This window comes from Pezoporus flaviventris, unplaced genomic scaffold, assembly GCF_033815535.1.
Source record: "Pezoporus flaviventris isolate CSIRO_AGI_PZ_B2104156 unplaced genomic scaffold, CSIRO_AGI_Pfla_v1 ptg000008l, whole genome shotgun sequence".
Classification (NCBI taxonomy): Eukaryota; Metazoa; Chordata; class Aves; order Psittaciformes; family Psittacidae; genus Pezoporus; species Pezoporus flaviventris.
Window position 1 is genome coordinate 458,546 of NW_026892556.1, and position 15,255 is coordinate 473,800.

The 15,255-nt window shown below is 53.5% G+C and overlaps 1 protein-coding gene across 2 annotated transcripts in view; it reads right to left on the bottom strand.

The window, feature by feature from the left end:
• The window catches only part of NFYC (nuclear transcription factor Y subunit gamma), a 31,605-nt gene extending 18,729 nt beyond the window's left edge, over positions 1-12,876 (bottom strand). Inside the window, exon 1 of one of the 2 annotated variants that reach the window (XM_061449784.1) lies at positions 12,696-12,876. The gene's annotated coding sequence lies outside the window, so the exon portion shown is untranslated. The remainder of the gene's footprint in view (positions 1-12,695) is intronic. The other variant, XM_061449782.1, reaches the window with a different exon arrangement.
• Between the last annotated feature and the right edge of the window lie 2,379 nt (positions 12,877-15,255).

Genomic DNA, 15,255 nt, shown 5'->3' on the forward strand with positions numbered 1-15,255 from the left:
ATAATTTCCATTTGCTTTGGATTCTTGGATTCACTGTGTCAAGGTTGATTTCAGTCCTTCCTCAAGCCAAAGGGAAGCAGGGGTAACTTACAACACACCAGAACACTGGTGATACTACTGGCAGTTGGCTGCTGCCTCCCAAAATCTACTATTCCAAAGCAGTGATGATCCATAAAACCCCATTATCAGCTCAAAGAGGTGACTGTCAGACAATGAGCTGGTTCCCTCCTGCAGCCCGCAGCTCCCCAGGCTGCCTGTGAACAGCTGCATTTCTCTTTCATCAACCTGAGGAGAGGACACGGAAAGTGTGGGAAGAGCCAAAGGGGATTCTGACAGGGGATGACAAGGAGGAGGTCAGAAGTGCGCATCTGCAGTCTCAAAGCAAGACAGGAGGAACTCCAAGTAAGGAACCTATGGAAATAAGTGACTGACAAGTTGCTTGATGACTCTCCCAACAATGATTTGCATTATAATACTATCCACCTACAAACTCAAGTATTTCATATATTTATAAGAAAACAGAGAGAGATATACGTTCCAATGAGAGTGTTAAAGTGGCATTTGATGCTTCCCAGCTTCCCCCTCTTGATCTGCATTGTCAGACGTAGACAAGAAGTAGTTTAGCACCTAAACAAAAGCTAATCCTTGAAATCTGCTTGGTACTGGCAGTGTTTCAACACCAACACTAGACGGGGTCTTTTCTGCAGCTGGAGATGCAATTCACCCTGCAGACAAGCCACAGAACTTTTCAAGGCTTTAGTTAAAACTACAAATTACTTAATTCAACCCACTTAAATGCTGGACTGGAACATAATGCTCCACAGAACCCTACGAAATAACAGGTTGAAAAAAAAAGGGAAAAGCTAATGGAGCAAACAGGAAGAAAATTCCACCACCACCACTGCTTTACTTCCTACCGCAGGCAAAAGCAACCTTCTTGCATTAAATATATCATAAATCCCAGACTGGTTTGGGCAGAAAAGGACCTTAAAGCCCACCCAGCTCCAACCCCTGCCACGGGCAGGGACACCTTCCACTGGAGCAGGTTGCTCCAAGCCCCTGTGTCCAACCTGGCCTTGAAACACTGACAGGAATGGGGCAGCCACAGCTTCTCTGGGCACCCTGTGCCAGCGCCTCAGCACCCTCACAGGGAAGAGCTTCTGCCTAAGAGCTCACCGCAGCCTCCCCTTTCTCATACGCCTCCATGGTACTCATCCAGACTTCAGGAAGAGCTAGCAATGGTTTACTCCAGCCATCTCGAGTTTTAAAAGCCCTGTCAATGAGTACAAAAACCTTCCTTTCTTCAATGTAAGCACATGACTGGTTCAGAGCCACCCCAAGGGACAACTGCTGCTTTAAGTGACTGTTTAAGATAATTGTTAGGAATTGTCAGAGTAGAAACACGAGTCAGCAATAGGCTGATTGTCTGAATAACTTATAGAATGATATCACTATAAACTCCAAAATAAAAGCCTAAGCAGGTTGAAACTGCTCAGAACATACTGGAGTATTTTCTTCCCATTAAAAGAGATACACAAGTGTCCTTGAAGGTGCTTGCAAGCACTAAGAAAGGATTGTAAGAAAAAGAGAAGCCAAACCATCATGCAAAACTACAGAGCTGGCTCTGGGAGACAAACTAATGTCCACTGAACCCATTCCTGAGCACTTAGGTAAGTTCCTTTACAAGGGGAAGCTGTGTTCTCGTCTTTTAAGAATGCCTCGTATCAGGATTAGTGCCAACAAATACCAAAGCATCCAACAGAAGATAAGCCCACCAAAGCTGAAGGGGGGCAGTTCCTCTGCTTTCACACTATTGGTGTCTAAAACTGATCGTCTTTTTTGATATGCAGTTTGCTGGTGACTTTTAGAGCTTCCTTATACTTTATCCTTCCTCCTCTGAACATTTCCTCATCAGCCCCATAAGAAGGGGAGAAGTGCTTTGCGGATCCCTGTGCTGCGCTGTGGATTAGAGAGCAGACCAGCAAAGCACAGCCAAGAACCACCACATCAACACTCTGCAATTAGAGCCTTGCTGCTCACCAGAGCACAACACCCTTTACCAACATAAAATTCACAAAATCCCGGGGCAGCTCACAACCGCTGAAATGCTTCAGTGCATCGGAGCACAAAGCACGAGGACACCTCTGGTGTCTGTGGTTTATGTGTTTGTGGTTTTTTCTTTCTTTTTTTTTGTTATTTGGATTTTAAACAGATGCTGGTTTGTGCTCTTTAACGCTGTGGGAAGGGGGAAGCAGTCCAATGAAGCTCTCTCACCCTGGATGCCTACAATCTGCAAGCTTGTGCAAGAACCTGCTATTGAAAACACAAGGTACAGTATAATCACAAATAAAACCTTGTAATTCCACCTGGAGGAGGTACCCAGGGCTTTTTCTCTGCCAAACCCATGGCCTGGAGGAGCCCACCAGCCCCAGGAGAGCAGGAGCTGCCAGCCCCCACCATGGGACATTGCCAAGCATTGCGGGTGCCGCTCACTAAGGGAGCTTGGGAACCAGAGAACAACGTTCCCGATGAGCCAGGGTCATGTCGCAGCTTCTGACGTGCCTACTTTTAAGTTGTTCCCAAGCTCGCCTTGACTAAGAAGCCAACCAGAATCAGCTGGGTGGAGAGCAGATCCAAATGAACTTTATCCAAATATCCAAAGGGATATGCAAAGGGTGTGTGCCAGGGGCAAGCACTGAAGGGCCTCAAGGCTCCCGATGAAGAAGGCAGTAACTCAGTAACATCATCAAGTACCACAGGCTCTGGTAATATCTGAACCGTCAGCTTCTTTGCATACAGAACTGTTGCATTCCCATGACTTACGCTATGGGAAATAGCCCGTTTTACACCACGCAGTATTACATGGCAGAAGCAGCATATTCCATCCAAGTGTCTTAAAAAAGACAGCTAAAACTGAAGGTGGAGGCTAAAAAGAAAGACAGAAGCTCAGGCAAACGTTTTGCCTCAACATCCTTAGATTATAGCTACAAATCAGGGTAACACATAAATATTTGTGAAAACTGACACTGCAAAACCAAATCCCCTGCCAGAGGGGAGACTGAGATGAGCTCTTAGGCAGAAGCTCTTCCCTGTGAGGATGCTGAGGCTCTGAGTAGCAGCCCCATCCCTGGCAGTGTTCAAGGCCAGGCTGGACACAGGGGCTTGGAGCAAGCTGCTCCAGTGGAAGGGGTCTCTGCCTGTGGCAGGGGTTGGAGCTGGAGGAGCTTTAACGTCCCTTTAACACAAACCCATCTGGGAATCTATGACTCTACCACCATACAGATTCACCACCACATGGACAATGCTTAGAAGGCTCTCACACCACAACCCCCTCTCCCCCTCCAACTCTTCTTAAATACTCTCGGCTTTGCACCATCCACTATTGCCCCAAACTCCCTACTTCATTATTAGGAAGTAGTGCTACAGGAGACAACAAGCAATGGAGTTCCTCTTTGGTTTAATGTACCACCTTCACCAGCCAAGAATAAACCCTGAAGCCACAGCACCCAGAAAAACCTGGGAAGCCAAAGAATTAAATACAGATCCATAGAGCTGAAAAGTGACTATTGTGAATAAATCTGAATTCTGTGACGCTTCAGTCTGATGTGCTCTCCAAACAGCAGCGTTCCAGGGTGGGAGCCTGTCCCTCGATTTACAAGGGAAATGTGCAGAGCCACACTTGCATGTCTGAAGAATGAGCTCTGTGTAGCAGTGAGCACCAGACACCCGATCCTGCTAGGATCAGAAGGAACAATCTAGCAACCAAGAACTAGTTTCTCAAGAATAATAATTATGGGTTTATATGAACTTAGTAACACATTTCTGTAAATGTGAGGAGTCCCCAGTGCAGGAGAAAAAGCCAATGCCTTCCTGAGATGCTGCTCGTTACTTCAGTTACAGCAATTAGCTACCTGGTATCCAACACCTGACTTGATAACAGAATATCACAGGATATACACAGAGTTGGAAGTGGACTACCACAGAACTCTGCTCTCAGCAGCAATCACAGTGGCTGAACCAAACTGAAAGGTTGTCTCTGCAGTGCAGGTCAACATCACTTGGTTTGTATGTATTGCTGTCTTAATTCTAAAACAAACCTTTGAGTTTGGACCTTTAATGGTCTAAAATTGCTTCCAGAGGTATCACACCTCGATTCACTGTACAGTAGTTCTGCTTCAAGATCTACTCAAGTCAACATAGATAATTTCAGGTGAGTTTCTTTCATGAGACAAGGTCAAATTCATTTCCAATACAGTTCCAGTAGACACATTCAGTAGGCACAGGCCAAGCAGCATCAGTGCAGAGCTCGGCTACAATACAAAGATGGCAGAACCCCAGCCAAGAGCTACTTTTTCTTGCTTTGGTGGTGGCAGTGATGGTGTAAGAATGATTCTGAATTGCTTGAGCTGTGAGAACTCACCTGACTTCTGACACAGCAATGAGAGCAGGGTCTAAGCTGGGCACACCACCACTGTCACCCCCTGCAGAAGGCTTCTAGCCAGGGAACATGCGCTGCAGTTACAGCCCCATAAAAACCTGATGAAGAATTGGCACCAGTGGCAGGAGCTGAACCAACCAAGCTGGAAATCCTCCTATAGAGGTCTGAGAATTAAACAAACAGCAGCACTGTGGTAGATGGAAGAGCCACTGAGAAGCTCTGTGCCCGGCCCTGCTGAAGCAGAAGGAAAGACACAAGCTGCAGCACGCAGGGATCCACATTACGACACATGAGCCTTTGGCTCTCGATGTCTTGAATGATTCTGTGAGAACTAACAGTGAACACATCCTGGGAATGGGGCTTGGAGAGACCCCAGCTGGGGTGCGCCGTACAAAGGGGTCAAACACCTTCCAAAAGGAGGAGCTGCTTCCATGTACACAGCCTGTTGAGACCCAGCACAAAACTTGCATTATTATTCCTAATTCATCGCCTGTACATAAACAGCTAAACCATAGGCCCAAAGCAGGTATCTTAGACTGGACACTAGCTTTATTTATGCAAAAGATAGAGGGAATCTCTTTCATTTCTATAAATACAGCTGTAAAATCTAATGCAGCTTTCAGGTGGTGGACAAAGGTGCTGAGCACAAACCCAGGCAAGTCTGCAGGTCTGCTCAACCTTTCAACTTGTGAACAACCATTTGCGGAGGCTGTCAGTAAAGCAGCACAATCCAGCACATGAGCTTCCTTCCAGTGGGTTATTCTAAGGAACTTTTGCAATTACTTGCGTTTATTTTTATCTGTTCCCTCTTGCAGTACCACATACACACAATCCACTCAGCACATAGGTGGTACCAAGAAAGGGTTGATTTCAGCTGATAGGAGAATCATTCTAGACTGTTGGATAAGGGGTGTTTTGCAGGTCTCTCTGAACGTAAGCAGGTAGTTAAATGCTGCACCAAGTTACCTACAGAGGGTACCAAGTACTCACTGCTAGGGGGTTTTATGAGCAGGTTGCAAAAAGGGTGTTTGGGTCAAGCTGATCTTGCCTTAAGGCAGGGAAAAAAAAACCCAGACGTCTTTAGGTGCCTTCCAGCCCTTTTTCCTATGAATATTTAGCAGCAGATTATTCCACCTTCAAAGTTTGAACATTAGCCCCCTAATACCGGTAACGCATTACTGCCATTTTCATTCTCACGAGGTGAAGCATTTGATTTAAGCCCAAATCAGTTACAAATCCCGGGATCTTCCAACACCTCCAACAACCCGTTAAACCAGCGACGTTGGGTTTCAGCAGCCAAATCTGCTCTGCACCACTCCCATGGCTCAGCTCCTGCTAAGAGCACTGCAGTCTGTGTTGTGCTGGATCACACGACTCCTACTCTCCCCTTCTCCACCCTGGTACCTACAGCAGGAATTCTGCTCCTCCCGTCTCCCATCCCCAGGCGCTGGGTTTCAACAGCCTCTCCACTACCCACTCAATGACAGCATCACAGAATCCCAGCCTGGTTGTGTTGGAAGGGACCTTAAAGCGCATCCAGCTCCAACCACAAGCAGAGACACCTTCCACTAGAGCAGCTTGCTCCAAGCCCCATTCAACATGGCCTTGAACGCTGCTAGGGATGGGGCAGCCACAGCTTCTCTGGGCATCCTGTGCCACAGCCCCACGAACAAATACCACCAGAGCTGAAAATTGCCACTAGATTTGGAAATAACTGAAGCACTTTCTGAATTCCATTTGTAACTGAAATTTTGTTTGTATTTCAGGCAGTAGCAATTCCATCATGCAACATACACATTTCCTGCTCTGGAGTGCAAGCACAAGCAAAATGCCTGTTCAGACAGCAGGGATTACACACGCTCAGCACGGAGATTTTATCTTTCTAGTTGAGACTCTGAATTTAAAAATAGTTCTGCATTAAATTAGAAGTTCCTTGATACAAAGTCTTCTTAGCGCCCTCCCGTTTCCTCCTGCTCCTGACAGCCATGGAAGTGGCTGGAAGAGCTGAGCTGGGCACTCACTGTAACCTACTGTCACACAGGGACATGGGTGGCATCTGGAGCAGATGTGCATCATCTACCCCTGCGCTGACACCCGGCTGCTGCAGCACTGTTAGGCCAAAGGTACTAAACCACTCGGTTTAGTGCAGTTGAAACCTCACATGTTTCTTGGTCTTCAGCTGCATTTTTAAGGCTCAGCCACCACCGTGCTGCTGGAGAGGGGAAGGCAGAAAGAGTGACTCAGACCACAGCAGGACAGAGCAGGTACAACCCAGAGAACCCTGAGTGACAAACAGGAGTTATTCACAAGAACTTGAGATGGTCTGAAAGCGGTGAAAGGCTGAACCAGCCTCTAATATCTGCAAACCTCATTATTCTGGGTAGAAAAGTCAGATCTACCTACTGCTTTGAGGGGGCTGCAAGGTTATTGCTCTATAGGGGTTATCAGGGATACTGTTCTATAGGGTTTATTCTAACATGCAACGTTCCTGTTACTTTCTTTACTCACTGTTATCAGTTAAATAATGCAAAAGCGAAAAATAATTCTTTCATCCAACCATAAGCTTTTCACCTCCTGAGCTCAGCAGATCCCATTTAAATGGAGCCCAAGTGCACTCTCTAAGGCTGATGGGGTGGCTCATCAGGCCCTTCTTGCCTAAGTAGGTATTTTTATTTGCTGTATTACAAATCTGTAAATCTCTAACCCTCTGCATCATCTTCATGGAGGAAAAAAGACAAAGTGACCCATGTGGATTTATCAGGAAGCAACCAAACAGGAAAGCAACTTACAAAGTGAGGTCTCAGCAGGAAGAAAACCTGACTTTTTGAGCACAAACCAAAGAACTTCCTGTAGCTCCTGGGCAGCTCTGTCAGGTACCCTGGAGCTGGAGCTGGCTGTCAGTGCCCCTGTCACAATCACAGTTTCTGACCCTCTGGAACACAATAAAGTGCCTGCTTTACCAAAAGGTACTCATGAAAGCATTTAAGTGAGCAGCCATGCAAATGTAACTCACTTGCAACACGGGCAGATCAGTAAGCCCTGAAATTAAGAAACCATGTGCCAATGCTATTAAGATGCAGATGTCACCCTGCATTATAGAAATGTAAGATCCCAGTCTGATTAAAGCCAATAAAATCACTCCAACCCAAAGACACGGCTTGAGAGGTGACCTCCTGCAGGCAGCCAGCACCCTCCGAGCAAGGCGCACACACATCATCCTCCTCCTCCTCTTCCCACTCCAGGCCATCGAGGTGCTCAACCCAGCGCTTTCCCACATAAGCTTGTCCTTCACACCTCCGCTGCCTGCACTGCCAGTTAAGTCAGTGCAAACCAAGCAGGGAAAGTCCCTTCACCAAGAAGATGCTCCCGTTTTCTGCGCCTGCGCTTCCAGCCAGTACCACTGGAGCCCAGGGATGGAGGGGACACAGTACTGACTGCTCCGAGAGGCAGAAAATGGGATCCAAGGACCTTCCCCTATGGCACTGCAAGAAAATTCAGGAACTGGCATTATTTGTTACTAAATCCCTTTCCGGTGCTACCAGAGGCTGTAGGCTTTACCTGCTGCTCTTGACCTAGAAAGATCAAGCAGCACCCATTTGTACATGCCGCGAGCTTAAGCAATGAAATACGATAAACGCTGGGTGTAATGAGACTTCTGGAGGATTTCTTTTTTCATCTTGTGCTAGCTACAGATTCCCTCATGTTCTGCCACCCCTTCAAATCATGTAGCAGCTGAATATAGCCTCATTTCAAGGAAAAAATCAAAAGATACCTCGTTTTTGCTTAAAGATGCTACCATTGACCTTCACACAGCCAGTAAATCCCCCATCCTGGCCAAGAGCCTGCGGCAGGAGCTGCTGCTCTTCCATAGACATACCGGAGCTGCCACCATTATTAATAGATGACTTATGGTGACGCTTCTCATTCTGCCCCTTCTCAGACTGAAATATGTCCGACACCATCAGGAGCTGGATAAGCTTTGCCTGGGCCAAGGTGATGCTGTTCCTCAGCCTTAACTGAAATTAAACCACCCACAATAATACTTGACGACTGTGGCAATTCAAAGACCTTTCAGGGTGAGGTTCAACCCCAAGATGCAGCCCTTTGTTAGGAGCTGACAGCAGCATGAGATGAGGTTAACATGTGCCTTTCCTAACATCCACAAAAACAGGCTGCACAATGGAATCACCTCTCATTTGCTACACTTTTAAGGTCAATCAGGGAAGGAATAAATAGGGTAAGAGCAGGACTGAGAACACTGGAGCACGTCACCAGCTCACCCTGAGGAGGCAAGGACAGCACCAGCGCTGCTCAGCATCTCAGTGGGAGCGGAGGAGAAGGAATGTCTGCAATGTGATCCGGCTCCTTGCTGAAAACTAACTTCAACCCTAACCTACAGCCTACCCCGCGCTCCTGCTGCCCCCGGCCACCGGCAGCAGCTTTTTGCCACTCGGATTCTCCCTCCTTTTATCTCCCATTCAGTCCAAAGTGCCATAAACAAACTTTGTCCTTCGCTCTCCAAACTCGGAGCAGCGGGATTTCAAGGTCACTCGTGCTACGAGGGAAGGCCCAGCCCGGGCTCTGACGGCGACACCGGGCAGGAGGAGCCCGGCCCCACCAGAGTTCGGGTGTCACCGGCAGAGCCGACAAAGCCCTTTAGGCTGGAAAACTTGGAAGCTAAGGCACACTCCGACCCGGTTCCTGCCTGTCACCGCCGGGCTGCGGGGCTCCCGTGACCTTCAGCGCTTATTTGCAATCAGAAAGGAAAACAAAGGGCTGCTTATGCTTGCCGGAGGGTTGGCGGGGGTTTAGGGGTGATGGGGGGCCAGCTGCCTCCCAGAAGCCGCGCTTCTGACCGGTGCCCGCGGGCGGCTCCCAGGCAGCCGGGCAGCCCGGCCAAGGGCAGCCGGGGGAAACTGACCCACCCCCTCCCCTGGCTCGGCGGCGGCCCCGGGAGGGGGAAGGCGCTGCCATTTTGTGTGTGTGTCCCCCCTCCGGTTATCGGCCCCGGGGCGGCGCTCCCCCACAGCGAGCCCCCTGCCATACCCACAGCCCCGGGCAGCGCCGGGGGCTCAGCACCGGGCTCCGACCGCCGCCATGTACCGGAGCCTCCCGCCGCCGCCGCCGCCGCCCCCCCCGGAGCTCTCGGGCTGCCACCCCCCGCCGAATCCGCCTCCTCCCGCCGCACAAGGCCGGGGCACGGAGGGGCCGGGCAGGCAGCCGCCGCCACCGTGGCCTGCTCGCTCATCACCGGGCCGGGCCACAGCCGCCCCCCGCCCCAGCAGCGCGGCTCCGGCCGCCGCGACTGAACTCACCGGGTCGGGGCCGCCGCGGGCCCTGCCCGCGGGTCGGTGGCGCGGGAGCGGCGGGGAGCGCCCTGCCGCCATGGCTTTGTCTTTGAGCTGACCCCTGCCTGCCGGGACTCCACGTCCCCGCCGGACCGGGACGCCGGCCCCTTTAACAGCCGCCGCTCAGCCTGCCCTGCTGCGCCCGCCCCGCCCTCTCCCATTGGCTACGTGCCGCCGAAGGAGGGCGCGGCCCCGCACGCTTATTGGCTGCCGCCGGCGGCGCAACCTCGCCGTCCACTTCCTGTTTTAAAGTTACCTTGAGAGGCGGCGCAGGGGTCAGAGCGGCGCCCGGCCGCGCGCTCCCCGCCCCGGCCGCCTCCTATTGGCGGGAGGGCCCCATTCAAACACACGGAGGGGTGGGGGGGCGGCTGCTGATTGGCTGGCACTCCTGCCACTCCTCCCGCCGCCGCCACCGGCGGGTCACGTGCACGGCGCGGGCGGTACCGGAATCAACCGGGGCCGCACCGGTGCATCGGACCCGACCGCGCTGCCGCCGCTCCCCGTGCTGTCAGAGCCTCGGGGAGGGGACGAACCGACCGGCAGCGAACGTCCGGTGGGGCGTCCCGAACCGGCACGAATGCGGGCCCCACGGCCTCAAGAACAAGCTGGGGGCCGGGAATATCCCCTCAAATCGGGGTCCGCGGGTCGGGGGAGAGCCCGGTGCCGGGAACGGCGAGCTGCCGGTGGCATCTGAGCCCAGGAAGTTACCGACGCTCCGAAGTACCGTTGGGATTAACGCGGAATAAAGAGCAAAAGAGGGAAAAATAGCGCGGGGCTGAGCCAGCGCTTCCCTGCTCCGGCAGGTTACCGGGATCTGAGGCCAGGAGCGAGGAGGGATTAAGTAACAAACCACCAGCAAGACCTATTTTTATACGTAAATGGTTAAAATGTGTCTTAAAACAAATAATAATCATCACACTTGGTAACCTTTGTGCTCTTCCCAGTAATGACTGGTGGAAAAGTGGAACCCCCGGGCCCCAAATGAATTTTGGGAACACTGTGGTAAAGGATTCATTGCAACCGCTGCAGCTCTGGAATCCCACAGGGCATTAAGTGTCCCGGCGTCGTTGAGCTAACTTGGGAATTGCCAAAATCCCACTTGAAGGTTTCACTGCAGAGCCAAAGGGAAGGGAACGCTCTAACCCCGGACCTGTCACATTCTGGGACCTGCGGCACTTCCAGATAAGCCCCACGGGCTGTTGGGGTGTGTGGGGAGAACAAAGCCACTGATTAATACCCAGTACAGAACAACACAGGGAGCAGCTGGGCCGGGCAAGGGGCTGTCTCAAGACTGACCCACAGCCGGGGTGAATACACCCAATTCCCAGGCTTCACTCAGAGCAAACAGCTCTAGGTGCTGCCCGGTGCCCATGAGCACCCCTAAACACCAGCATCTCACAAGTGCCCTTTTAAGAGCAACACAAGCCTCAGGGCAGTTACAACAGAGCGTGACATCAGGTTGTCACCAGCGCAACCAGAACCTAAGCGACAGCTAGCTGTGCCTGGAGCACGGTGCAACTGAGGACAAACAGACCCAGCAGAAGTAGCCCAGTCCAAACCCATAACCTAATTTGCCAAGGGCAACAGCAGCAAAAGGTGTTTGATGAGCCAGGAGTCTACTTTCTGGATGTAGGACTAGAAGAGAAGGTACCCACGTGCTTGCTCCATATTGCCTGCACTCAGCTACTGAGACAGACAAGAAGCATTTATTCCTAAGGACATTGAGAAAACTTCACTCAACCAAAGTGTTTCAAAAGTCAACATGAAGAGTCACACTGCACAAGAAGTAGCCAGTGGTAACTGTTTTCTATGAGCAGCCTGCGAGAGCTCCAGGTTCTGGCGCCAAGCCCTGGGACACAGCACAGCCGACCTGAGGATAAACTGGTGCTGCCATCCCAGAGCTGTCCTGTGCCCCAAGCCCCAAACACCTGCACAGGTAATCCCAGAACGGTTTGAGTGGGAAGGGACCCTTAAAGCTCATCCACAGGCAGGGACACCTTCCACTGGAGCAGCTTGCTCCAAGCTCCTGTGTCCAACCTGGCCTTGAACACTGCCAGGGATGGGGCAGCCACAGCTTCTCTGGGCGCCCGGTGCCAGCGCCTCAGCACCCTCACAGGGAAGAGCTTCTGCCTAAGAGCTCATCTCAGTCTCCCCTCTGGCAGGTTCAAGCCATTCCCCTTGGCCTGTCCCTACATCCCTTGTCCCAAGCCCCTCTCCAGGTTTCCTGCAGCCCCTTCAGGCGCTAGAGCTGCTCTCAGGTCTCCCCTTCAGGAGCCTTCTCTTCTCCAGGCTGACCCAGCCCAGTTTTCTCAGCCTGGCTCCAGAGCAAAGGGGCTCCAGAGGGTGAATGGACCTGACTGAAACCTCAGTTCGTGCCCTACTCCTACTGCTTTTAGCTCACAGCACTTCACTATCCTTGGGGACATTTATGTCATTTTCTCAGCTCAGGGAAAAGCAGAATTTAGAGACTGTGTTTATGTGCATGTATTTTCACAGCTCTCTGTGCCACCGGGCTTCAAGCACAGATTAAACAATCCCTCAGGTGTCTACCGGAGACTCACAGCTCATCTGCAGCTGAACGGTAACACGTGGCCTCACCGCTCTATCAAACCGAGCTCTCCCACACTGACCCCTGTGCGCGCCCTGCAGGCCCCGGTCCCCTCCAGTCCGCGCGGGGAAACGGCTCGGTTTCCGGTCCTCTCCCCGGTCCGCTCCTCGGTATCCAATCAGCGCGCAGCTTCCTTCACCCACCTCCCACAGCGCGGACCAATCAGCGGGCGCGGTGCTGCTGTGCCAATCGGCGCGGAGCCGTTGGCGGGGATGGTGGAGAAGAGGGGGGGAAACCCCTGAGGCCGCCCCCGCCCCGCGCCCCCCTCACGGGCCGCCGCTCCCCCGCTCTCTGCACTCACCGGCGCTGCCGGTGCCGCGGCCTCCGCCTCGTCCGCTCGGCGCCCGCGCTGCCCCCGGCCCGGCTGGAGGGAGGAGGGGGGAGGGGGTCACGTCCGGAGCAGAGCGAGCGCCCAGTGGCCGCTAAACAAGATGGCGGTGGGTCCGTGAGGCGGTGGGGCGGAGGCTCCGCCCCTTTCCCCTGCGCGGCCGCAATGCGCAGGCGCATGACCCGCGGCTGATCTCGCGAGACTTACGGCGGGGCGGGAGCCGCCGGGGGCGGGGCGGGCCGGGCCGTGAGGCGGGTCCCGGAGCAGGGTCGGGTCCGCCGGGCTGGGCGCAGCGGGAGGGCCCCGCTGGGGCGCGGAGCGGAGGGGAGCGGGGCTGGGCTGGGCTGTGCCTCGGTGTCTCCGAATCCCCGGCTCCCCAGGCCCGTGCCCCTTGGTCTGGCGGTCGGAGCTCGGCCTCCCTCAGCCCAGCCCCGCGGGGGAGCTGCTTCTCCGTGAGCCGGGTCTCGGCTCTCCCGGCGGGCTCCGTGCCTGAGCGCTGTCCAGGCTGAGCTGTCCAACCCTCCTCGTCAGCCCCCAGGCTGTCATCGCATGGGAACGCTCTGCTCCCGTCCTGCCCGAGCTGGAGCCGCCTCAGGCTGCAGTCCCGCTCGTTCCCCAGGGACCGCACCCCGGCTCCGGGGCACGTTACACCGGAGCGTGACTCACGCTGCTCCAGTGCTTTTCCCATGAAAAAGCCCGTCCTGAGCAGCGGCTCCATCTTCACCTCCCTCCGGTCCTGCTGGTGCACAAACCTGGTGCGTCCAGTTTACAACTACAGCAAGGTTTTGCCTGTCAGGTGCTTTACACGTCATTTATATGGGGAAAAGGAAAGTTGTGTCCTGCTGCGCTACCCTCACCTTTCCACAAACTCAGCAGTATCTGCTGGTGGAGTTCCTGATGGGACAGAGAAAATCCCTGCTGCACCTTGTGAACAGGGCTCAGAGCAGTGATTTCTGCTGTGGGACATTTGCCCAAAGGCAGGAAACGGGACACATTTCTCCTCATGCTGTGGGTTTGGAGCTTGGCTGTGTTGGCACTGAAGCGGGAGAGATCTTGCAGCAAAGGCCTGCAGTTTTATCCAGAGTCTTGCAACTTTATGATCTCAGGGCACTTGCAAGCCAGCCAAGAGAAATAAAAGCTGTGCTGGAGCTGGGATGTTGTTTTCAATGCTAATTCTCACCGTGCCGGAGCCAGCCTGGTGATGGTGGTGCCGCTCCAGGGCGACGATACGTGAGGCCCCTCTTCAGAATGACTCATTTCTAAGTCAGTTACCCGGCACTGCTGCTGACTTTGCTGCTGGCCGCAGCTGTGAAACCCTCAGCTCTGACTCCTGCAGGATCCAGGCCCTGCTCGAGGGGGTCCTGCACAATTCCTCCACTCTCCTCCCGCTGAATCCCGCTGTGTGCCGCTGCTCCGCGCTGTGATCTCCCTGTCCCCCACCTGCGCTCTCGGCTGCAGTGATTCATTGTCTGGAGCCGCTCCGCTTCCCCAAGCAGGGTCACAGCCATCCTCAAGCACAGAGGGCTCTGTGTCAGCCTGCCCAGAACGGGGAGGAGCCAAGGAAAACAAGAAAGCGGGGAAAGAAAAGCACTTTTCCTGTCTGCTCTATCAGAGCTTGCACAGGTTTCTTTGTGGTTTGTTGCTTTCCTGGTACCTGCTGAGGGAATCCCTGCGGAGCTGCACCACAGCTCCAGGAGCTGCGCTGGCTGCGTCCCAGGGCCGCTTGTGGAAGGGTTGATGTTTGACTTTCAGAGCAGAGGGGGCGTGCCTGACCCCCCCTCCTCCTCGGCTCAAGCCCATCCTGTCCCTGGGACTCCGGTTACAGCCCATCCCTGGACTCATCCCAACCAAGCTGTTGCTTTGGCGCAAAGAAAAGTGTCAAAAGAAAAACCTTGGTATAAACGGTTTATGGGCATGCTGCTTTGTGGATTCTGGGGGGAAAGATGTTATTGAGAGCCAGATTTTGAGGCCTGTTAGTTTTTACCTTCTCTAGAGCCCCCAAATATCTGTTGTGCTCCCTGTTTCTCCCAGCCCAGCTCCAACTGGGGACCCATTCCCAGGAAAGCACCCACATCGTGCCGGCAGCAGGGAGCGGATGCAGCTCCCAGGAATGGGATTCAGTGCAGCTTGGTCAGTACCACTGCAGCAGGGTTTCCCAGGCAGGAGAGACCTGGAGAAACCTCTGCCAAACACATTGGGTTTACCCAGCCCCAGCATAAAACATGTTCTCCCCATAACCCTGCTCGAGGTGCAGCCCTCACCCCCCAGATACCCAGCCCAGATCCCTGGGGCCACCCCAGACCCCCAGGCACTTCTTCCCCCTCCTGTGTTCTGCTGCCCATCCCATCCACGTCTCACTGGGACAAGCAGCCACCACAGCACAGGCAGATGCTGGCCCATGAGGTCTGCAGAATCCCAGGGTCACCCCTGCAGGGACAGCAGGGTTTGGGGTCCTGTGACAGCCGGGCTTGCACCCACAGCCAGCACACTCACCCCTGTGCCACATGCTGCCGGTAGCACCGCAGCACCACCA